This window comes from Arachis duranensis, chromosome 3 (genome assembly GCF_000817695.3).
Source record: "Arachis duranensis cultivar V14167 chromosome 3, aradu.V14167.gnm2.J7QH, whole genome shotgun sequence".
In the NCBI taxonomy this organism is placed as follows: domain Eukaryota; kingdom Viridiplantae; phylum Streptophyta; class Magnoliopsida; order Fabales; family Fabaceae; genus Arachis; species Arachis duranensis.
The window spans coordinates 93,958,492-93,965,266 of NC_029774.3; the positions used below are offsets into that span (position 1 = coordinate 93,958,492).

The window sequence follows — 6,775 nt, forward strand, 5'->3', positions numbered from 1 at the left end:
CTCATGCTTTTCCCTTTTGCTGTAAGAGACAGGGCTAGAACATGGTTGGACTCACAACCTAAAGATAGCCTGGACTCATGGGATAAGCTGGTCGCGGCCTTCTTGGCTAAGTTCTTTCCTTTTCAAAAGCTGAGCAAGCTCAGAGTGGATGTTCAGACCTTCAAACAAAAAGATGGTGAATCCCTCTATGAAGCTTGGGAAAGATACAAGCAGATGACCAAAAGGTGTCCTTCTGACATGCTTTCAGAGTGGACCATTTTGGATATATTCTATTATGGTCTATCTGAGTTCTCTAAGATGTCACTGAACCATTCTGTAGGTGGATCCATTCACCTAAAGAAAACGCCTGCAGAAGCTCAAGAACTTATTGACATGGTTGCAAATAACCAGTTCATGTACACTTCTGAGAGGAATTTTGTGAATAGTGGGATGCCTCAGAGGAAGGGAGTTCTTGAAATAGATGCTCTGAATGCCATATTGGCTCAGAATAAAATGTTGACTCAGCAAGTCAACATGATTTCTCAAAGTCTGAATGGATGGCAAAATGCATCCAACAGTACTAAAGAGGCATCTTCTGAAGAAGAAGCCTATGATCCTAAGAACCCTGCAATGGCAGAGGTAAATTACATGGGTGAACCTTATGGAAACACCTACAATTCATCATGGAGAAATCATCCAAATTTCTCATGGAAGGATCAACAAAAGCCTCAACAAGGCTTTAATAATGGTGGAAGAAATAGGTTCAACAATAGCAAGACTTTTCCATCATCTTCTCAGCAACGGACAGAGGATTCTGAGCAGAGCACCTCTAACTTAGCAAACATAGTCTCTGATTTGTCTAAGGCCATTTTAAGTTTCATGAGTGAAACAAGGTCCTCCATCAGAAATTTGGAGGCACAAGTGGGCCAGCTGAGTAAGAAAGTCACTGAAACTCCTCCTAGTACTCTCCCAAGTAATACTGAAGAGAATCCAAAAAGAGAGTGCAAGGCCATTGATAAACCACTATTTTATGGTTTATCTTGTGCTTAATTGAGTGGATTTTATCAACTCTTTACCCACTTATTCATACTATTTGCATGTTTTACAATTCCTTCCCAGAATTTGTTCTATGATTGAAAACATGCTTCTTTGGCTTTTATTTTCTTTTATTTAATCCTCTCTTATTACCATTAGATGCCTTGATATGTGTGTTAAGTGATTTCAGGAATTATAGGACAAGAATGGCTTAGAGGATGGAAAGGAAGCATGCAAAACTGGAAGGAATACAAGAAGTTGAAGAAACTGCAAAGCTATGAGCCTGACCCTCTCACACTAAAATGACTATAACTTGAGTTACAGAGATCCAAATGATGCGGTTCCACTTGCGTTAGAAAGCTAACGTCCGGGGCTTCGATTTGATATATAATTCAATATAGTGGCCATACAGATAGGTGATGCGAATGCGTCATCCACGCAGACACATCGCATCTTCGAAAATCAGCGTGGCAGATTTCGCAAATAGCGAATCCTGGGCTATTTCCAGCCCAGTTTCAAGCCCAAAAATACAGATTAAAGGCTGCAAAGTGGAGGAATGAAGGGGACACTGGACACTTCAGATTAGACTCATAATTCACTTTTTAGGATTTAGATGCAGTTTTTAGAGAGAGAGGTTCTTTCCTCTCTCTTAGGATTTAGGATTAGGATTTTTAGAAATTAGGAATATTTCATCTTCATCTTAGGTTCAATGTTCTTTTTATTTATTTTCTCTTTTATTTTTATTTACTCTGATGCTTTCATTTGTATCTGAATTGTGTTGTCCAATTGGCTTATGAACTTTCCATGTTAGGATTGATTTTCTTATTTAATATACATTACTGAGATGTTTTCAGATAAATGATTTTAATTTAGATTTTCTACCTTTTGCCTTTGGTTGATTAATTGGTGACTCTTGAGTTATCAAACTCATTGTTGATTGAAAATTGGAATTCTTCAAGAATTGATTCGAGATTCAATAACTCTAATTTTTCCCAAGGAAAGAATGGGACTTGAGGATTCGAATTAATTCATCCACTTAACTTACCTTCATAGTTAGAGGTTAACAAAGTGGGAGAAAAATCTAATTCTCATCACAATTGATAAGGATAACTAGGATAGGACTTCCAGTTCTTATATCTTGCCAAAAGATTTTATTATTGTTAATTTATTTTACTTGTCATTTAAATATACCTATGCCTATTGCTCAAACTTCAAAACCCCGATTTACAATCTTCATAACCAATAATAAGAACATACCTCTGTGCAATTCCTTGAGAAGACGATCCGAGGTTTAAATACTTCGGTTATTAATTTATTTAGGGGTTTGTTACTTGTGACAACCAAAACGTTTGTAAGAAAGGACTTTTGTTGGTTTAAGAGCTATACTTGCAACGAGTACTTAATTGTAAAGATTCTTAGACCATGCAAAAATCCTCTCTTCAAAATAGTGCCGTTGCCAGGGAATTGCAAACGTGTGCCTTATTATTGGTTATTGTAAATATTTTTCAAAAAAAAATATTTTTCTTTTACTTGTTTATTAGCTTGTTCTTTTTCCCCATTTATTTCTGATAGCTATTATGAATTCTCACCCCTCTCGCTTTGAGTTTGGTTCTAATTTTGTTGCAAGGAATGAAAGCTATAACAGGACTATGCATCAAGGTCTAAGCAATCATAGATGGACGGAGCCAAGAGGATCTGATCAACCCTTTAGGCAACAACACCCTCCTAGATATCACAGACAAAGACCATCCTACAATGCATACCAAGCTGATAGATATGGTGGACCGCCTAGTAGCTACCAATAAGCTCCACTGTATGCTCAGAGACCATCCTCACAATATAACTTTGAACCACCACACTCACAAGCCCCTTTCCACCATTCACCTCCATATGACCCCAATACCTATTCACCACAGCAACCACCATATAAACCATACCCAGAACCACCACCTCAATATACACCATCTTCATATCCTTATCAAGAGGAACCACTTCCATGTTATGAACCTTCTCTCCCAACAAATGAACACTCCTATCCACCCCAAACCTCCATGGAAAGCAAACTTGCCTCTATCACTAGTCTCGCCTCTACTCTTCAAGCACTTATATCCTGCTTGGGCCAATCCTCTACACCCAATATTCAACCCTCAAGCTCCACTCAACCACATAATGATCCACCCATCCCATCACCACCATCCATGGAAGAGCACCAACATCCATCAATCCAAGAGCAACATGATCCCACTGATACTATTCACATGGAACGAGAGGAAGGGATCATCTTCACGAATCCATACTTCATAAGGAGCTAGAGGAGGCACTAAAGGTGAAGGTAGTAGACACCCTTGAAGTTGACAGCGCGGTTGAAGAACTAGTGAAAGAAGACAACAAGGAGGATTTTGTGCTTAAAGGTGAAGAAATAGTTGAAAAGAAAATCATCGAGGACGAATACGATTGCATACTTAAATACCTGGATCAAGAAAGAAATCGATTAACTTTTCGACGTTCGGACATTCAAAGAACCCGCATGGTTTCATGTGGGAAATTTACTGAAGAATGTAGCAGGAAGGAGAAATTGGGCACTCCAGTGGATAGTGAGCAGCACGATTTGATATTGGGACAAGTGGAGGAAGCCAAAATTATTGAAGAAGAAGAGGAGGCAGTGGTTGAAGACTTAGGAGATGTTGAACCTCCATGGGAAAGTCAAGTTATAGAGCACCCTTCAAAGATGTTTGAAGCTGATGTTGAGGAGGGTGTACAACCTCCAAAGCATATCATAGTTGAAGACTTTGAAGGAGACGATCAAGAGATGGTTTCAATAATTGATGAATTTTTATCTACATTTGAATCCTCTTCCATTGGACTTGATATGGAGTTTAAAGAAGATGAAACACAATATCCCATGCCCTTGGTGAACAATGAAGAAGAGATTAAATTGGAAGAAATCCACCAAGAGGAAGAGGTTAATATTGAAGAAGATTGCAAAGAGGTGGAAGTTGTCAGAGGAGAGCACAAGGGAGTAGAGCTTCCACGTTCATTCCAAACACCTCCCCCTAAGTTGCCATCATCCTTCACAACATTCAAGTGGGTAAAATTCATATCCCTTAGCTTCCTAATTCCACTTGAATATGGGCTACTGGAGATGGATGGTCAACTTAGAGCTCTTTGTGGCATTAAGAGCAAGAGGAAGATGATCAGTGGCAAGAATTGTCCTGCAAAGTTCATTATGGTTGGAAGCTCAAAGTTTAAACACAAAGGTTGGTATAGAACTCAGCTGAATGGGTCTAGGAAGCTGTTTGGTTACTTCAGTGAGAATTCTAAAGCTGAACCACCGGATGGAATCATGATAATCAACTTGAAGACGGGTGCAGAAACAAGATTTGGGATCCCGGAGGATATTGGAATTACAAACATTGGTAGAGATTCTTGGATCAGTACAAGCATAAGCCACCATGACAAGGAGCTCACCAATTGTCCAACTTAAGGACTTTAACTAAAAGTGCTAGGTGGGAGACAAGCCACCATGGTATGATCGTCCCTTTTCAGTTCTAATTCTAGTATGTTTTGTTTGTTTTTGAAATTTTATTGAACCTGAAATCATGCATAGCATTCATATTAAGCATTGCATTCTGCATATTGCATAAAAAAATGACACGCGACACGACCGCATCAGCGACGCGTCCGCGTCGCAAGGAGAGGGGAGAAAATAAAAACAAATAGAGAGTCACGCTGGAGTGTGGCTGGAGGCGTGGCACAAATCGACCCATGCGACCGCGTCGCCGACGCGTCCGCATCACATGGGAATAATGGCCTCCCACGCGACCGCGTGACCCACGCGGCCACGTGCCCTGATTTTCGACGTAAAAAGGGTGCACAACAAATTATTGTGCGAGAGTGGTGCTGGATTGGTGCTGAACGCACAATTCTACCCACGCGGACGCATGGCTCACGCGTCTGCGTCATTCCCTTCTAAAGCCCACTCACGCGATCGCATGCCCCACGCGATCGCGTCACCCAAAATTTGGCAACATAAGATTTTGAACAGAGAGTTGTGCGAGTGCGAGGCTGCCCTCACGCCAGTAGCATCAAACGTGTCACGCGACTGCGTGACCGACGCGACCGCGTCGATTAACTTAAAGCGCAAGTCATGCGACCGCGTGCCCCACACGTCCGCGTCGCTTGTGCCGCACAGCTTTTCCTAATTTGCCAATTATCTTATCTTTTCTTCCCAATCCTAATTATTCCCTCCCTCCTTTCTTACTTACTTCTTTCCCTTCTCATTCTTCTTATCTTTCATTTTATTTGCATATTTCATTCATTGCATTTTAATTTAGTGCATATTTTTCTTTTCTTTTCTAAATTTATTATTTTTCCTTTGGTGTTGATTCTCTTATTTAACTGTTGCCTCTTTTCTGGTATAATTTTTAGTGACTTGTTTTCCAATGTGGGTGATACTATTTTTCTGTCAATGCCAATCGTTTATGATACCTGTATTCCTTTTGCATTGACATGAACTTACATTGTCTTTCATTACCCACTCTCTTCCCCATTGTTGTACATTTTGTACCACTGGCATGCCATGGCTTCTATTGTTTTCTCACGTACATGTTGAAGCTTCCATGTAAATGAGACCTTTATCATTTGGCATTAACCCATCCATACTTTATTTATTTTCTTATCTTTATTTCTGGGTTACTTTTTCTTCTTTTTCCTCTTCTTTCAGGATGGCCACCGAGGAAAGGAAAAAGTGAAACTTCTAAAAGGGGAGACAAACAAATCCATCTGCCCAATCTTTGGAGAAAAGCGTCAGTTGGAGAAACCCATCCACTTGCACATCTCAGCATGCACCGAGGACGGTGCAATCTTTAAGTGTGGGGAGGTCGATACTGATCTCCATGGATTAGCTATTTTCTTCTTTTCAACACCATTGTTTTATTTTCTTTATTTGTTCATTATTGCATTTGCATGTTTAATTGTATGTTTGTTTGATTTTATGCATTTAGCTACTGCTTGGTTAAAATAATAAGTTTCTTTTTAAGATCCTATTTTTGAAAAATTTCGCTAATTTAAATTGAAAATTTTTCTGTTAAATTTGTTTGAAGTTGTGTTTGGAACATGGTTTTTGAGCCAAAGAACACACAACCTGTGAGATTTTGAGCTTATTTATATGGTTACATTATTTAACCATAAATTTTTATTCTTGTGTGTTTACTTCTCTATGATTGCAATCTTTCCTTTGTTCCATTCTATATGTCCAATATTTAATATATTTACATGCTTGCATATGATTGAGGCCATTGTTTGATTCTAGCTCACTTATCCCAAAATTAGCCTACCTTTTACATCACCCTTGTTAGCCCCCTTGAGCCTTTAATTCCCTCTTATTCTATAAACCACAACACTAACCTTAAGCAGAAAAACAAATTTAAAATCCCAAATTGAATCCTTGGTTAGCTTAAGATAAAAATTGTGTAATTGTTTAAGTGTGAAAAACCTATTGGGAACATGGATGATAAAAACAAAGGGTGGGAAGTTGAAAAGAATGAAATAATTCAAAATAAAATTTTTGGGAAGCATGCTCATGTGAAATCAAAATAATTGAATTATCATGTGCATTAAAAAATATAATTCAGTATTTGAATAAAGGGGATACAAAATAATTCCCCAAATGCAAAATAAAGCAATGCACATGGGACAAAATTAAAACTAATGCATGAGCATGTAACATTAAAAGTGGGAAAAATATGGGAGAATAGGTAAA

General features: G+C 38.8%; 1 non-coding gene across 1 annotated transcript; it reads right to left on the reverse strand.

Annotated features, from left to right (window-relative positions):
- Positions 1 to 135: 135 nt before the first annotated feature.
- LOC127746057 (small nucleolar RNA R71) lies at positions 136 to 239 on the reverse strand. Its single transcript, XR_008007678.1, has one exon. It is a non-coding gene; the product is annotated as a small nucleolar RNA R71 (small nucleolar RNA).
- Positions 240 to 6,775: the final 6,536 nt, after the last annotated feature.